At 40.5% G+C, this 18,325-nt stretch overlaps 1 pseudogene; it reads right to left on the bottom strand.

Annotated features, from left to right (window-relative positions):
- Positions 1–8,907: 8,907 nt before the first annotated feature.
- On the bottom strand, positions 8,908–9,678 carry LOC137778577 (cadherin-23 pseudogene; annotated as a pseudogene).
- Between the last annotated feature and the right edge of the window lie 8,647 nt (positions 9,679–18,325).

The raw sequence follows: 18,325 nt of genomic DNA, 5'->3' as shown, positions 1-18,325 counted from the left end.
GAGCACACACTTTCCTCTTGACAATTTCATACCTCAACACACAACATACGTATGCACACACACTCCTAGTACCCACGTCCATGCCCCCCTCAAAAGATTTAAACTTAGAAGGTCTCCAGAGCAGTGCTATCCAATGGGAGGAGAATGGAAACCACATATATAATTTTAAAATTTCTTGTAGCCATATTCAAAAGTAAAAAGAAACTGGTGAAATTAATTTTAATATCATATTGAATTTAACCCAATATATCCAAAATATTATCATCTCAACATGTAATCAAAATAAAAGTGTATTAATGAGATATTTTATATTCTTATTGTCTTTTTTTTTTTTTTTGTACTAAGTCTTAGAAATCTGATGTATATTTGACACTTTGAAGACACATGTGGCTAGTGGCTACCATATTGGGCAGCACATCTCTGGATTATCTGCCCAGAACCCTCATTCAACAGATGGGGAAACTGAGGCCCAGAGAGGGGCAGTGACTGGCTCTGGGGATGCAGGATGTCGGCTTTATCCCACATCACCCTGCCGTGGAAGGTATCCAGGGTTCCCCACTGACTGCAGAGCAGCCCTAGCACAGCTCCCATCCTCGGCTTCCCAGGAGAAGTAGTGCCTTTACATGGATCAGGATTGAGGTGCCTGACACAGCCTCTTATCTGACCTGCTGGCCCATGATCACCCCTGAGGGGGCATCAGCTAGAAGCTGGGCTCACAGGTGTGAGGGCAGGCTCGGGTCTGCCCCTTCTCTTACACCCCTAATCCCTGGAACCTGTGAATATTACCTAATGTGGGAAGTGGTCTTTGCACATGTGATTAAGGATTTTGAGATTTGGAAGATTATGCTGGATTATCCGGGTGGGCCCTAAATACAATTATAGCTGTCCTTGTAAGAGAGGGGCAGAGGGAGATTGGACGCAGAGAAGAGACGACAATGTGACTACGGAGGCGAGATCGGAAGGCTGCGGCACAAGTCAAGGAATGCTGGCAGCCCCCAGAAGCCGGAAGAGGCAAGGAACAGATTCTGCCCTAGAGCCTCTGGAAGGAGTGCAGGGCGGCTGACACCTTGATTTCAGATTTCTGGCCTCCAGAACTGTGAGAGAATGAACTTGTGCTGCTTTAAGCCACCAAGTTTGTGGCAATTTGTTTCAGCAGCGACAGGAAACTCATACACTCTGTCTGGCACCAGATACCTCCGCCCCTAACTTAGTCATCATCATCCAGCTATTGTAACAGCCTCAGCGCCAGACTCCTGTCTCCTGCCTGTCCCCAGCCCTGCCCTCCACACACAGTCTAATTGGGTAACTTCCTCCCCAAATTCCCTCAGCACAGAGCCCACATTTATTAGCCTGAAGCACAAGGCTTTTCCTGACATGGTCCCTGAGTACTTCTCCACCCTCATTTCTCACCACTAGCTCCATCACTTTTGCTCCAGCTACATCAACCTTCTTGCAGTTTTCAACGGTTACATGTTCTCTCAAGCTTCTGAGCCTTTGCACATGCTGTCCCCTCTGCCTGGAACACTCTTCCCCACCCGAGATATCTACATGGCTTGTTCATTGACTTCAGGTCTTTGCCCCAGAGACCTTCCCTGATGACTGATTTCAAAGCCAACCCCCTCGTCACCCTCACATTTCTGATTCCCCTGCCCTACCCTGTTTTTTCCCCCATTGTACTTATCACTGCCTATGTATTTAACGTATTTGTTCATTATCTGTTGCCCCCAATTAGAGTTAAATTTCACAGGGACATGGAATTTAGACTGGGTAGCTTAAACAATAAACATTTATTTCTCACAGTTCTGGAGGCTGAGAAGTCTAAGATCAAGGTGCCAGCAGGCAGATTCAGTGTCTGCTGAGAACTCTGAGCTCTGCATCCCCTTATAAGGACACCAATCCCATCCTGGGGGCTCCACCCCCATGACCTCATCCAAACCTAATCACTTCCCAAAGGTCCCACTTCCAAATACCATCACACTGGGGATTAGGCTTCAACATATGCATTTTGGGAGGATACAAACATTCAGTCCATAGCAGGAGGGTTTTGGGGTGATCTGTAAGGCCTCCTGGGACCCTCAACACCTTGTAATCCTCAAGGTCAAAGTTTCCTAACCCTTCTGAGCCATGGACTTCTTCACTGAGCAAATCTTTTGCATGCATAAAATAAAACACATTAGATTACGAAGGATTCCAATTATTTTGAAATGCAGTTATCAAAATATTAAAAGAAGACATTTTTGATATAGTAATAAATGTGCTTCTTTATTAATGCACTAAATACCAAGAGCTAGGGACAGGCCTAATTAGTATCATAATTTTGAAGCGGTGATGAGTGTAAACAATCTTTCAAGATAGCAGCAGCGACAGCGATGTGATATGAAAATATCTGTGATTTCTCTTGGTGACAAAGTCACGGACACTGCAAACACTACGGCTTGTTGTCAGTCTTCACAAGGGAAGGAAATGCTGAATTTCAGTTAGAGGCAAGTAAAGAGAAAGACGAATTTTTTTTTTAGATCCAAATTTACCGGCCCCCTCCAGTCAGATCCCCTGTCACTGATGGAGTTAGAGGTGAGCCGGGAAGAGCTTGGACCCAGGATGTTTCAGTGTGGAGAGATGCTCCTGACAAGTGTACCCCCTGTGGCTAAAATGGGGGGCCCTTGAGGGTGGCCCTCCTCAGCAGGCAAACCTGAGAACTGTGTAGGGCCTGCCCCTTCCTCCCTTTAACCCCAGGGAGTCACAAAGCCTCCTTTCTCAGGAAGACCAAATATACACAGTTCAGGATTATCTTGAGAACAAGATGTTTGTTCACTTTAAAAATTGCAGACATGGCAAAGCGCTCAGGCCCACAACTGCAATTAATAATAATTTAGGTCAATCTTTCCTGGGGCGAAGCTGCATCTTGATTTTAGAGACAAGACCAATCTTTTTCTTGTTTTGTGTTCAGGTAACATTATGTTGTTTATTTGTTCTTAGTCATAGATATTTGTATTGCTTTTTCCCCCAGTTATAAAAGGAATACATGCTCATTGCAAAAATTTCTAAACACTACAGAAAGTGAAATTTCCCCCATTTTAACCTATTCTCCAGAGAGAACCACTGATAATGGAGAAGAATACATTATGTGTGCTTTTGTCACCATGCATGTACTTACACACATTACCACTCATATAATTCTTTTTTTCCCAAATTGCAGTCTATGAAAATTGTTCTATAACTTGCACTTTTCACCTAAGACACCACAAATATTATTTGCCTATATGTCTGTCTCCTCAAATGGAATTTGAGGTTCAGAGGGGAAAATAACAGTGCTTTATTAATCTTTATAAATCTAATACTTTGCCCAATAATTTGTACATAGTAGGATTCCATAAATATTTGCTGAGCTAATAACCAAATGAATGAATAAATGAAGTTTTTAAAAAACTGTATCATAAACACCTTTCTATATTTGTTCATTGAACAATAGTTCATTGTTTCAGGGTAGCTGAGAATTAAATTGTATGGATATGATTAACTTTTTCAATAACCACTAATGGGTACTTGGACGTCGGCTGTTTCCAATTTTTCAAGCTTATATCTATTCTGTGCTGAATATCCTTATATCAATATATATCTTTGCTTACTTTTTTATGCACTTTTTTATAGACTCAGAGAAATGATGGGTATTGCCAAATTGCCCTTTCTCTAGGTTGTACCAAATTACAATCCTATCACCAGAGAATCTGTTTTCCTGTTCCCTCACTAACATTGAGTATTTAAAAAAATAATATACTTTGAAATTTCAAGCTTACAGAAAAGTTGCTAGAGAAATACAAAGAACTCCCATAGACCCCTCACCCAGATTCTCGAATTGTTAATGTTTTTATCACATTTGTCATCTTTCTCCATGATCCTTTTTCTGAATCCTTGGAGGGCAAACTGCAGATATAGTATTGCTCATCTCTAAACACTGCAGTGGGTATTTCCCCAAACCAAGTTTATTCTGCTACGCAACCCCCACGCAACCCTCCAGATCAAGAAATCAACATTGCTACAAGCACCACTGCCCAATCCACAGAACCCATTCAAATCCACTGTGCCGACAGTGTGCCTTTTCTCTTCTGGTCCAGGATGTTCTCCAAGAATCTGTATTGCATTTAGTTCTTCTGTGCCTTCAGTTTCCCCCTGTCTTTGAGTTCTCAGTAGTACTAAAGGGTATGAATCTTACATTCTGTCGGATGACCCTCAACCCAGATCTGCCTCGTTTCCTCAATTCCAGACTCAGGTCAAGCTTCCTAGGTGGGAGGACCACAGAAATGATGCTGTGCTCAATCAGTGTACCGTATCAGGAGGCACGTGGCGGTGATCCGTCTTACCCTGGAGGGGAGGCTCTCTGAGAAGATGTCAATATTCTGTTCCTTGTCAAACCTCCATGGATGACTCCTGCTGGATCAACCACCTCTGTGACTGTTGCCAAATGGGGATTTTCTAGTCCTATCATTCCTTCTACACTTATTAGTTGGCTTTCTATTGTAAGGAAAAGCTGTTTCCCTTCTCCCGTTTATTTGTATCAGCAGGAGCTCATGGATTCTTATTTTATAATCCATTTCTAACATTATTTTCATGCTCCTAGTGTCCCTGATTTGGCCAGCAGGAGCCCCTTCAAGGGCACAGTGTCTCCTTTGTCCTTTTGACATGACTCCATGATTCATTGATCATTTCCTTACTTCCTGGCACAATGAGATAGTCTAGGTTCATCTTCTCCTCTTGCATTTTCCTTGCCTCAGCCTTGGAATCAGCCATTTCTTTGATTAGTCCTGGTTCATTTCAGTGCAAGATGGTACGTAAAGCCAAGATGTGGGCGCTCAGTATGCTTGTTGCTACTGGAATGTCATGGCTTCTGTCTGTCTGTCTGTCTGTCTACCTACCTACCTACCTGTGTATGTATGTATCATGTATCTATCGATCCATTTATCTCTGTGTATGTATACACACATATAATCATTTATTCATTTATAAACTATCTCCATATCTATTTGTATGTATATTACAGAACCGCGAGTTCATATCCAACCTCCAATTCCAATCCAACACCTCAGGGTTCTTTAAGGCTCCCCTTTTACATCTGTAACTGTCTTCTCAGGCAGTGAAAATCTGGGCTCTTGTTATCCTCAACATTTTTACTTATTTCTTTAATTGATTTGATTATTTGCTAATGTGAACCCATCTCCCAACCTTGCCTTCTGTCTTCTTTGCCCACCAGCTCAGCATCCCGCTCATCATCCTGCATCTTTGGCGGCTTTGACTGTCAGCTCGTGCCTCTAGGCTGCCCCTCAAGCTTCCCTCACCACCCAGCTTCCTCGGTCTTCAGGCCTACAGGCCCCGGGACCTTTGCGTGACTCCCCTCACACGCCTTCACCTCCAGCCCTGCATCCTTGGCCACTGACAAGTGCCTCCATGCTCCTACTCCCCCTCAGTATTTTCAATCACTAAATTTTGCCAATCTTAGAGTTTGAAAGAACTGTCAATGTTGTAATTTGAATTCTTTAATCATTAGTGAGGCTGAGTATCTTTTTATGTTATTTCTTATTTGAATGGCTTACTTATTTATTTTGCCCATTTTCTACTAAGTTCAGCTATTTTCTTAGTGATATGAAAGACTTCTTTGTACAGTAGAGACCTTGGCTCTTGGTCATATGCTACAGTTTGTCTTTTGATTTTGTTTATGGTGTTCATTACCATTTTAAAAAGTTACATGATAAAATTAACATTTTAGGGTTTCATATTCCTCAATTTTTGTATAAATATATTTTCCTAGCATTTTAATCATTTAAAAATATGTAAACCATTGATCTCTGGAATATTTTTTGGTATTAGGAGGAAGGCTGGGATTTTTACCCCACCAAAGGGCTAACCAATTATCCCATCTTTTATTGTATAAACCACAATCTTCTCACTAACTTGAAATGTTGCCATTATTATAAATTAAACTTCAATATATTTTTGGGTCTAAATTGGATTCTCCATTCTATTTCACTGATTTGTCTATCTCCTTAGGCAACATATCTCATTACTGATTACTGTAGTTTTATAATACATTTTAATACCTAATACCTGGTAAGGAAAATTCCCCTTCATTGTTCTTTTTTTTTTTTAAAGGATTTTCACAGCTCTACACATTTATTTTCTTGGCAAAATTTAGAATTATTTTGTTAAGATCACAAAAAAATATTTTTTGAGGTTTTAATTTGGATTGCATTAAATTTTATATTATTTTGGGAAGAATTTATATTCTTTATGATGTTAGATTCTACTTAGAAAAAGGTATCTATCTTTATTCATGCAAATCTTTTCTTATATTTTATGTAGTGTTTTACTTTTCTCTGCATTAGAGGCTCTGCACATTTCCTGTTTGTTCATTCCTAAGTATTTTCTTGTTTTTGTTGCTATTGGGAAATGAGTCTTTTACTCCATAGTATTTTCTGACTAGTTATTACTTGTATATGTGAAAGCATACTGGCAGGAAATAGTAGTCCCTGATGTGTGTAAACACATGGGCTTTGGAATGGGACAACTTGAATTTCCATCCTAGCTCTGTTATTCACAAGCTGTGTGACTGTGAGCAGATAACTTTGCCTCTCTGAGCCTGAGTTTCCTCATTTTAACATAAGGATAAAAATAGTACCTATTTGATGGCAATGTCCCCAGTAAGTCCTTAACAAATATTAGCTATTGTTATTATTATTTAAAGTTTTGTAATGAACTGTTTTCTTGAGCTATTATAATGCATATATTTCCCTAATTTAGTGTATTATTACTCTTGTATTCTTGTATTATATTGCATTATTGTATTACTTCTAATAGTTTATTAGTGATCCTCTTAGGTTTTCTAGAAAGCCAACTATATAATACATGAATATTTTGCAGATCCTTTTCCAAAGGGATCGGCAAATTAATTTATTTTCTTATTTAATGTATAGCTGTAATTAATTTGTTAATATTTTATTTCATGCTTTTGCATCAGTTTTCTTTTTTCCTGTTGTTTTCAGCTTTTAGTATAATTTATATGTCTGCTTTCTTAAAAAATTCAGAAAGTTTCTTCTTTCTAAATACTCTGGATCATTACCCTTTCTCCTTAAATGTATTTTAAAAATTATCATACAGTAAAATTGACTTTTTTGAGGGGATGTACAGTTCTATGAATTTTAACATATATATAGGTTTGCACAATCACCACCATAACCGGAGTACAGAATTATTCCATCACTATATACAACTGTCATGTGGTTCCAGAAAAAGGGGTGGGGGCAGGGAGGGAGAGAGAGAGAAGTGATGATCAGGAGGAACTTGCAGGACACAGAAGCAAGGGGGTTCCCAGGAATGGTTTCATGGGTACCATCATAGAATGTTGGACTGTGGTTAGTGGGATGGAAGACTGAGAGTCATAATAATTTGTTTCTTAAAATTACTATGCGGCCATTGACTTGAAATCTGAGGGCATATCAGTTAACATTTGTTTCAGAATGTAACTGTTTAAGCCTATGAATTGTCTTCTCAATATGGCTCGAGCTGTTTAAATAGATTTCTTCTTTGAGGCAAGAGTTGTTGAGGATAGAAAATGTCTCAATTTCCGTTTTTCTTTTGCCTTTACTATTACTTTACATTTTTATTGCATCAAGGTCAGTGTTTATGAACTGTAATATATCTACTTTTAGAATTTTTAGGTTTCCTTTGTGACCTAGCATATGGCAAACTTTTGCAAATATCACATTGGCACACAAAGAAGAAGAATATTCTCTGTTCCCTGTGTACAGGGTGTGAATATATTATATACACTCATATTTGATCAATTTTATTAATCATATTATTTAGATTATTTATATCTTTATTTATTCAACTTAACTGTCAAAAATCAAGGGAGGGGAGTTACAGTTTCCTACTCTTGTATTTCTATTGATTCCACATTGCATTTATATTTGTAGTTTTTGCTTCATATATGTTGACACTACATTATCTGGAACATAAATTGTTATGACAATTATTCTAATGTTTTATACCTTTTATCATTATGGGTGATGCTTTTTTTTTGTTCAATGAATTTTGGTTTCAATTCAGCCTTTTCTGATATTCATATCATGGACTGTGGTTTCTTTTTTTAAGTTTAAGGTGTATAATGTAATGATTTGATATATGTATATATTGCAAAATTATTACCACAATAAGGTTAGTCAACACATCCATCACTTCGCATAGTTATAATTTTTTGTGTGTGGTGAGAATTTTAAAAAGCTACTTGATCGTGGTTTCTCTTAGTTTGCATTTGCCTGGCACATCCTCGAAAATTATTTTACTTTCAACTCCTGTTCAATCCTTCTCCTGGCCTCCCACTTTCTCTGCCCTCAACTCAACTGACCAGTTACTGATAGAGTTTATCAAATGTTTTTACTTTTTAAAAAATAATATACTCGAACCTCTTTTTTCTTGATTTGTCAAGAAATAAAACAGTGTTATCATAGTATCAATGGACTCTTTACTGTGAAAGATCACAAATCTAAGGGTTCATATTTCCTCCCCAACCCAATTTTGTTATGATCTGAGATTTTTATCACAGTTCATTATAGATATTCTATTTTTGTTGTTTACTTTTATTTCTTTTCTTTTTTTTTTTTTTTATAAGAAGGATTTTATTAGGTAATATATACACTTTAGATGAGGCATGCTGACTTGATACACTGATAGAGGGAGGCGTACACGCTGGGAGCTACAGATAAAAAGGGGGAGTGAGGGAGAGTGGGCGAGGGTCCGGATGGAGGCCCCGGGCCAGCAGAGGCAGGGCCGGGGATGGGGGACTCCTGGGTCCTCTGGCCCAGGGGACTGATCAGGCCATGGCGCTCCTCTGCCCTGGCCTGGCCGGAAAGTGCTGCGCTAAATCAGGGCTCCACACGGAGGAGAATGCTCATAGATGTTGGTGCTGTAAGGCAGGTTGATGAAGATGGGGTCCATGTCCTGGATGTCTGTGATGATGATGGCCAAGTTGGCCAGGGTGGACAGAGGCCTGGTCTTGTCTTGGTCCGTGGCATTGACGGTGAGCTGGTAGGCCTGCGTGATCTCGTAGTCCAGCTCCTGGATCACTGTGACAATGCCACGTGCGCTGTCGATGGCAAAGAACTGGGAGGGGGGCTGAAAGGAGTAGAGGACGCTGCCGCCTGCACCTAGGTCGGGGTCCGTGGCGTTCACGATGAAGATGGGCGTCCCCACTGGCGTGTTCTCAGGGATGCGGACACTGTAGGGCTGATTATGAAATGTGGGCGCGTTGTCATTCACGTCCCCGACCTGGATGTTCACCTTCCGCGTGATCACCCCCTGGTGGTCGCTGACAGAGAACTCCACCGTGAACTCCGACTTGGTCTCTCTGTCCAGCGGCTGCCGGAGCCACACCACGCCCATGTCAGGCTCCACGGCAAAGAAGCGGGAGGCCTCCTCCCCAGACACGCCGAACACCAGGGGGTCGTTGTCCATGTCTCGGGCCAGCAACTGGGTCACAGACGAACCCACAGGCGTATCCTCGCTGATCAGCAGGTATGTATCAAAGAAGTGGTTGGTGAAGAAGGGCAGTCGGTTCACCTGGCCACAGCATCCAGAGATCAGCACAGAAAGCCAGACCACGAGGCAGCTGGAGGCGACGTGGCACCTCATGGCTCATCAAACGGTGCTCCCCTCGTCAGAAGCCCAAATCTTGGGACACCACACAGTCCTGGCCCAGAAGCCTGCATTGTCCGTGGCGGCCAGAAGTGGCCCAGAGAGGGGGCCACCTTGGCAGAGATGACACAGCACATCAGTGCCGGGGGCCAGAGACAGGCCTGACGCCCACTTTAGCAAACAGACCCAGAAATCAGGCCTGGGGGGCAGGGCACGGGAGAAGGCCCAGCCTCACATTCAGCTTTTGCTAAGGAATATCCCAGTTGTTGTTTACTTTTATACAATGTAGACTTTCTTTTGGAAATTATGTAATTTTCATTTTGACTAGAAATTAATTTTTACAGTTATTTCGGCTTAGTTTTATATTTAAAAGGATCCAAGACTCAGTTCTTGCCCTTTCTTTCAATAGCTTTCCTATTCCTGACTTCTAATTTTGAATTATCTCTTGGTTGTTTGGGTTATATTATCAAAACCTTTTTAAGAGAAATGTTGATGGATCCTACAGTCCTTGAGTAAATATGGATAAAATATTTGTTGAGTATAAAATTCTTTTTTTAAAATTTTTTAAAAATTTATTTTATTTATTTATTTTTGGCTGCATTGGGTCTTTGTTGATGTGCACGGGCTTTCTCTAGTTGCAGCGAGCGTGGGCTACTCTGGCTGCGGGCTTCTCATTGCAGTGGCTTCTCTTGTTGCAGAGCACAGGCTCTAGGCGTGCGGGCTTCAGTAGTTGTGGCACGCAAGCTCTAGAGCGCAGGCTCAGTAGTTGCGGCGCATGGGCTTAGCTGCCCCACGGCCTGTGGGATCTTCCTGGACAAGGGCTTGAACCCATGTGCCCTGCATTAGCAGGCCGAGTCTTAACCACTGTACCACCAGGGAATCCCTGGGTATAAAATTCTTAAGTCACACTTCTGTTCCCTCAAAACTTTGCAGATGTTACTTTGGTCTTCTGACATCAAACGTTAATGTGGAGAAATTGAGGGGATTCTGATATTCTTCCTCTTGTTGATAACTTGGTATTCCCGGCTGGATATTTATATAATTCCTTCTTAAATTCTTTAAGCTGAACATCTTGATCAGAGTATGTCTAGATTTTCATCTGCCTCTAATAACATTTTTGCAATGCCATATACTCTTTCAATCTCCATATTCAGCTTCCCTTCATTATATGATGGATTATTTTTATGATGTATTTGTTTTGTTCTCTTCTTTAAGGCTACCCATCTGTATGTTGACCTCCATTGTCTGTCATCCATACAATCATCTTCTCTAAATTGTCCCTAGCTCTTTGAGTCTTTCCTTTGCATTTTGTATGATTTTTTTCTGTAGACTATCTTTAATACTCCCATCTTATTTTTCTCCTGTGTCAGTTCTATCCTCATGGTTTCTCGTCTATTTAATAGTAGCATAGTGGTATTATTCTGGACCAAAATTTCTTACCTTGGCTCTGCAATCCTTCTAATCTTATTCTGTTAAATTATTGTCTTATCTTCAGTTTCTTGGGATTGTGATACATTTGTGGTCTAATATTTTTCTGTTTCCTGGGCCATGTATTTTTCCAAAACTGAGTTTTTAATCTGTTTTTAACCTGATCTATCTCTTCCTTTCCTATATTGCTGTTTTTTGAAATTTTCCATAGTTTTAATGGTATTTTGTTGTTGTTGCTTATTTATCTTTGAACCGGAGGAGTTTTATCAGGTCAATTATTTGCCAGATGCAGAACAGCTGGAGTCTCCCATACCTCCTCCCCTGTTTACCTGGGTCTTCTCTGTACCCATCACATCGTGAATTTCAGGGCTGCTCTTCTGGTGCCTGGAAGGTGGGAGAGGAGGGGCTGGGGACCTGGGTAGTAGTTACAAGTGAAACTTTTATGATTTTTCTCCACATAGCACATGGCTTAAAGCCCTGGAGGGGAGTCACTCAGCCTGGTTGGGGACACATCCAATCAGGGACAGTGGGGAGGAGGGACACTCTCAATTTCAGATGGTCCCAGCAGCTTCAGAGACAGCCCACCTTCTGAGGCTACATCTTTGCCATAAAAACAATGAGTTTCAGGCCATTGATCCAGCCAAGCTCTTCTGCCTTCTTGTGAGATTGAGTTTTAAAGATCCCAGCTCCTCCACCTATTGACAGGGAGGCCAAGTGGGTAATTCTTTGCATTCCACATCTTTCCCGGGCTACTTCACCCACAGGAAGTGCTGTTTTCTCTCTCCATTCTGTAAAGCCTTTATTTGTTGTCAGAGTGTTTGACCCGGTGTTCATCCCCTTGAAAGAGTTCTGCTCCCCTCTCAGTTAGAGGTAAGTATTGTAGGTTTGTCTGCAATTGGTCAACTCACTATTTTCTGGAGTAAGGGGGGAGGGTCTTCTACCCCTGTGGTTCTCATTTAGGAAATGAGATTTCTTTTCTTTTGAATTTTTGAATTTTATTTTATTTATTTTTTATACAGCAGGTTCTTATTAGTCATCAAATTTATACACATCAGTGTATACATGTCAATCCCAATCGCCCAATTCATCACACCACCACCCCTACCCACTGCCACTTTCCCCCCTTGGTGTCCATACGTTTGTTCTCTACATCTGTGTCTCAATTTCTGCCCTGCAAACCAGTTCATCTGTACCATTTTTCTAGGTTCCACATATATGCGTTAATATACGATAGTTGTTTTTCGCTTTCTGACTTACTTCACTCTGCATGACAGTCTCTAGATCCATCCACGTCTCTACAAATGATGCAATTTCGTTCCTTTTTATGGCTGAGTAATATTCCATTGTATATATGTACCACATCTTCTTTATCCATTCGTCTGTCAATGGGCATGTAGGTTGCTTCCATGACCTGGCTATTGTAAATAGGGCTGCAATGAACATTGGGGTGCATGTGACTTTTTGAATTATGGTTTTCTCTGGGTATATGCCCAGTAGTGGGATTACTGGGTCATATGGTAGTTGTAGTTTTAGTTTTTTTTTTTTTTTTTAAAGATTTATTTTATTGATTAATTGATTGATTGATTGATTGCTATGTTGGGTCTTCGTTTCTGTGCTAGGGCTTTCTCTAGTTGCGGCAAGTGGGGGCCACTCTTCATCACGGTGCGTGGGCCTCTCACCATCGCGGCCTCTCCCGTTGCGGAGCACAGGCTCCAGACGCGCAAGCTCAGCAGTTGTGGCTCACGGGCTCAGTCGCTCCGCGGCATGTGGGATCCTCCCAGACCAGGGCTCGAACCCGTGTCCCCTGCATTGGCAGGCAGACTCTCAACCACTGCGCCACCAGGGAAGCCCCTAGTTTTAGTTTTTTAAGGAACCTTCATACCGTTCTCCATAGTGGCTGTATCAATTTACATTCCCACCAACAGTGCAAGAGGGTTCCCTTTTCTCCACACCCTCTCCAGCATTTGTTGTTTGTAGATTTTCTGATGATGCCCATTCTAACTGGTGTGAGGTGAAACCTCATTGTAGTTTTGATTTACATTTCTCTAATAATTAGTGATGTTGAGCAGCTTTTCATGTGCTTCTTGGCTATCTGTGTGTCTTCTTTGGAGAAATGTCTATTTAGGTCTTCTGCCCATTTTTAGATTGGGTTGTTTGTTTTTTTAATATTGAGCTGCATGAGCTGTTTATATATTTTGGAGATTAATCCTTTGTCCATTGATTCGTTTGCAAATATTTTCTCCCATTCTGAGGGTTGTCTTTTCGTCTTGTTTATGGTTTCCTTTGCTGTGCAAAAGCTTTTAAGTTTCATTAGGTCCCATTTGTTTATTTTTGTTTTTATTTCCATTACTCTAGGAGGTGGATCAAAAAAGATCTTGCTGTGATTTATGTCAAAGAGTGTTGTTCCTATGTTTTCCTCTAAGAGTTTTATAGTGTCCGATCTTACATTTAGGTCTCGAATCCATTTTGAGTTTATTTTTGTGTATGGTGTTAGGGAATGTTCTAATTTCATTCTTTTACATGTAGCTGTCCAGTTTTCCCAGCACCACTTATTGAAGAGGCTGTCTTTTCTCCATTGTATATCCTTTCCTCCTTTGTCATAGATTAGTTGACCATAGGTGTGTGGGTTTATCTCTGGGCTTTCTATCTTGTTCCATTGATGTATATTTCTGTTTTTGTGCCAGTACCATATTGTCTTGATTACTGTAGCTTTGTAGTATAGTCTGAAGTCAGGGAGTCTGATTCCTCCAGCTCCGTTTTTTTCCCTCAAGACTGCTTTGGCTATTCGGGGTCTTTGTGTCTCCATATAAATTTTAAGATTTTTTTGTTCTAGTTCCATAAAAATTGCCATTGGTAATTTGATAGGGATTGCATTGAATCTGTAGATTGCTTTGGGTAGTATAGTCATTTTCACAGTGCTGATTCTTCCAATCCAAGAACATGGTATATCTCTCCATCTGTTGGTATCCTCTTTAATTTCTTTCATCAGTGTCTTATAGTTTTCTGCATACAGGTCTTTTGTCTCCCTAGGTAGGTTTATTCCTAGGTATTTTACTCTTTTTGTTGCAATGGTAAATGGGAGTGTTTCCTTAATTTCTCTTTCAGATTTTTCATCATTAGTGTATAGGAATGCAAGAGATTTCTGTGCATTAATTTTGTATCCTGCAACTTTACCAAATTCATTGATTAGCTCTAGTAGTTTTCTGGTGGCATCTTTAGGATTCTCTATGTATAGTATCATGTCATCTGCAAACAGTGACAGTTTTACTTCTTTTCCAAACTGTGTTCCTTTAATTTCTTTTTCTTCTCTGATTGCTGTGGCTAGGACTTCCAAAACTATGTTGAATAATAGTGGCGAGAGTGGACATCCTTGTCTTGTTCCTGATCTTAGAGGAAATGCTTTCAGTTTTTCACCATTGAGAATGATGTTTGCTGTGGGTTTGTCGTATATGGCCTTTATTATGTTGAGGTAGGTTCCCTCTATGCCTACTTTCTGGAGAGTTTTTATCATAAATGGGTGTTGAATTTTGTCAAAAGCTTTTTCTGCATCTATTGAGATGATCATATGGTTTTTAGTCTTCAATTTGTTAATATGGTGTACCACATTGATTGATTTGCGTATGTTGAAGAATGCTTGCATCCCTGGGATAAATCCCACTTGATCATGGTGTATGATCCTTTTAATGTGTTGTTGGATTCTGTTTGCTAGTATTTTGTTGAGGATTTTTGCATCTATATTCATCAGTGATATTGGTCTGTAATTTTCTTTTTTTGTAGTATCTTTGTCTAGTTTTGGTATCAGGGTGATGGTGGCCTCATAGAATGAGTTTGGGAGTGTTCCTTCCTCTGCAATTTTTTGGAAGAGTTTGAGAAGGATGGGTGTTAGCTCTTCTCTAAATATTTGATAGAATTCACCTGTGAAGCCATCTGGTCCTGGACTTTTGTTTGTTGGAAGATTTTTAATCACAGTTTCAATTTCATTACTTGTGATTGGTCTGTTCATATTTTCTATTTCTTCCTGGTTCAGTCTTGGAAGGTTATACCTTTCTAAGAATTTGTCCATTTCTTCCAGGTTGTCCATTTTATTGGCATAGAGTTGCTTGTAGTCGTCTCTTAGGATGCTTTGTATTTCTGTGGTGTCTGTTGTAACTTCTCCTTTTTCATTTCTAATTTTATTGATTTGAGTCCTCTCCCTCTTTTTCTTGATGAGTCTGGCTAATGGTTTATCAATTTTGTTTATCTTCTCAAAGAACCAGCTTTTAGTTTTATTGATCTTTGCTATTGTTTTCTTTGTTTCTGTTTCATTTATTTCTGCTCTGATCTTTATGATTTCTTTCCTTCTGCTAACTTTGGGTTTTGTTTGTTCTTCTTCTCTAGTTCCTTTAGGTGTCAGGTTAGATTGTTTATTTGAGATTTTTCTTGTTTCTTGAGGTAGGCTTGTATAGCTATAAACTTCCCTCTTAGAACTTCTTTTGCCGCATCCCACAGGTTTTGGATCATCGTGTTTTCATTGTCATTTGTCTCTAGGTATTTTTTGATTCCCTCTTTGTTTTTTTCAGTGATCTTTTGGTTATTTAGTAATGTATTGTTTAGCCTCCATGTGTTTGTGTTTTTTACGTTTTTTCCCTGTAATTGATTTCTAATCTCATAGCGTCGTGGTCAGAAAAGATGCTTGATATGATTTCAATTTTCTTAAATTTACTGAGGCTTGATTTGTGACCCAAGATGTGATCTATCCTATAGAATGTTCCATGCGCACTTGAGAAGAAAGTGTAATCTGCCGTTTTTGGATGGAATGTCCTATAAATATCAATTAAATCTATCTGGTCTATTGTGTCATTTAAAGCTTGTGTCTCCTTATTAATTTTCTGTCTGGATGATCTGTCCATTGGTGTAAGTGAGGTGTTGAAGTCCCCACTATTATTGTGTTCCTGTCAATTTCCTCTTTTATAGCTGTTAGCAGTTGCCTTATGTATTGAGGTGCTCCTATGTTGGGTGCATATATATTTATAATTGTTATATCTTCTTCTTGGATTGATCCCTTGATCATTATGTAGTGTTCTTCCTTGTCTCTTGTAACATTCTTTATTTTAAAGTCTATTTTATGTGATATGAGTACTGCTACTCCAGCTTTCTTTTGATTTCCATTTGCATGGAATATCTTTTTCCATCCCCTCACTTTCAGTCTGTATGTGACCCTAGGTCTGAAGTGGGTCTCTTGTAGACAGCATATATATGGGTCTTGTTTTTGTATCCATTCAGCAAGCCTGTGTCTTTTGGTTGGAGCATTTAATCCATTCACGTTTAAGATAGTTATCAATATGTATGTTCCTATTACCATTTTCTTAATTGTTTTGTAGGGTTTGTTCTTGTAGGTCCTTTTCTTCTCTTGTATTTCCCACTTAGAGAAGTTCCTTTAGCATTTGTTGTAGAACTGGTTTGGTGGTGCTGAATTCTCTTAGCTTTTGGTTGTCTGTAAAGCTTTTGATTTCTCCATCGAATCTGAATGAGATCCTTGCCAGCTAGAGTAATCTTGGTTGTAGGGTCTTCCCTTTCATCACTTTAAGTATATCATGCCACTCCCTTCTGGCTTGTAGAGTTTCTGCTGAGAAATCAGCTGTTAACCTTATGGGAGTTCCCTTGTATGTTATTTGTCGTTTTTCCCTTGCTGCTTTCAATAATTTTTCTTTGTCTTTAATTTTTGCCAATTTGATTACTATGTGTCTCGGCGTGTTTCTCCTTGGGTTTATCCTTTATGGGACTCGCTGCATTTCCTGGACTTGGGTGACTATTTCCTTTCCCCTGTTAGGGAAGTTTTTGACCATAATCTCTTCAAATATATTCTCGGGTCCTTTCTCTCTCTCCCCTCCTTCTGGGACCCCTATAATACGAATGTTGTTGCATTTTATGTTTTTCCAGAGGTCTCTTAGGCTGTCTTCATTTCTTTTCATTCTTTTTTCTTTAGTCTGTTCCGCAGCAGTGAATGCCACCATTCTGTCTTCCAGGTCAGTTATCCGTTCTTCTGGCTCAGTTATTTTGCTATTGATGCCTTCCAGTGTATTTTTCATTTCAGTTGTTGTATTGTTCATCTCTGTTTGTTTGTTCTTTAATTCTTCTAGATCTTTGTTAAACATTTCTTGCATCTTCTTGATCTTTGCCTCCATTCTTTTTCCGAGGTCCTGGGTCATCTTCACTATCATTATTCTGAATTCTTTTTCTGGAAGGTTGCCTATCTCCACTTCATTTAGTTGTTTTTCTGGGGTTTTATCCTGTCCCTTCATCTGGTACATAGCCCTCTGCCTTTTCATCTTGTCTATCTTTCTGTGAATGTGGTTTTTGTTCCACAGGCTGCAGGATTGTAGTTCTTCTTGCTTCTGCTGTCTGCCCTCTGGTGGATGAGGCTATCTAAGAGGCTTGTGCAAGTTTCCTGATGGGAGGGACTGGTGGTGGGTAGAGCTGGCTGTTGCTCTGGTGGGCAGAGCTCAGTAAAACTTTAATTCACTTGTCTGCTGATGGGTGGGGCTGAGCCCCCTCCCTGTTGGCTGTTTGGCCTGAGGCAACCCAACACTGAAGCCTACCTGGGGTCTTTGGTGGGGCTAATGGCGGACTCTGGGATGGCTCACGCCAAGGAGTACTTCCCAGAACCTCCGCTGCCAGTGTCCTTGTCCTCACGGTGAGACAGAGCCACTCCCCGCCTCTGCAGGAGACCCTCCAACACCAGCAGGTAGGTCCAGTTCAGTCTCTATGGGGTCACTGCTCCTTCCCCTGGGTCCCAATGCGCACACTACTTTGTGTGTGCCCTCCAAGAGTGGAGTCTGTTTCCCCCAGTCTCCTCAAAGTCCTGAAATCAAATCCTGCTAAGCTTCAAAGTCTGATTCTCTAGGAATTCCTCCTCTCGTTGCCAGACCCCCAGGTTGGGAAGCCTGACGTGGGGCTCAGAACCTTCACTCCAGTGGGTGGACTTCTGTGGTATAAGTGTTCTCCAGTTTGTGAGTCACCCACCCAGCAGTTATGGGATTTGATTTTATTGTGATTGCGCCCCTCCTACTGTCTCATTGTGGCTTCTCCTTTGTCTTTGGATATGTGGTATCTTTTTTGGTGAGTTCCAGTGTCTTTCTGTCGATGATTGTTCAGCAGTTAGTTGTGATTCCAGTGTTCTCGCAAGAGGGAGTGAGAGCACATCCTTCTACTCTGCCATCTTGAACCAATCTCCCTA

This window comes from Eschrichtius robustus, chromosome 16 (assembly GCF_028021215.1).
Source record: "Eschrichtius robustus isolate mEscRob2 chromosome 16, mEscRob2.pri, whole genome shotgun sequence".
Classification (NCBI taxonomy): domain Eukaryota; kingdom Metazoa; phylum Chordata; class Mammalia; order Artiodactyla; family Eschrichtiidae; genus Eschrichtius; species Eschrichtius robustus.
Note: the sequence above shows the minus strand (reverse complement) of the source record. Positions and strands in the feature narration are given on the sequence as shown.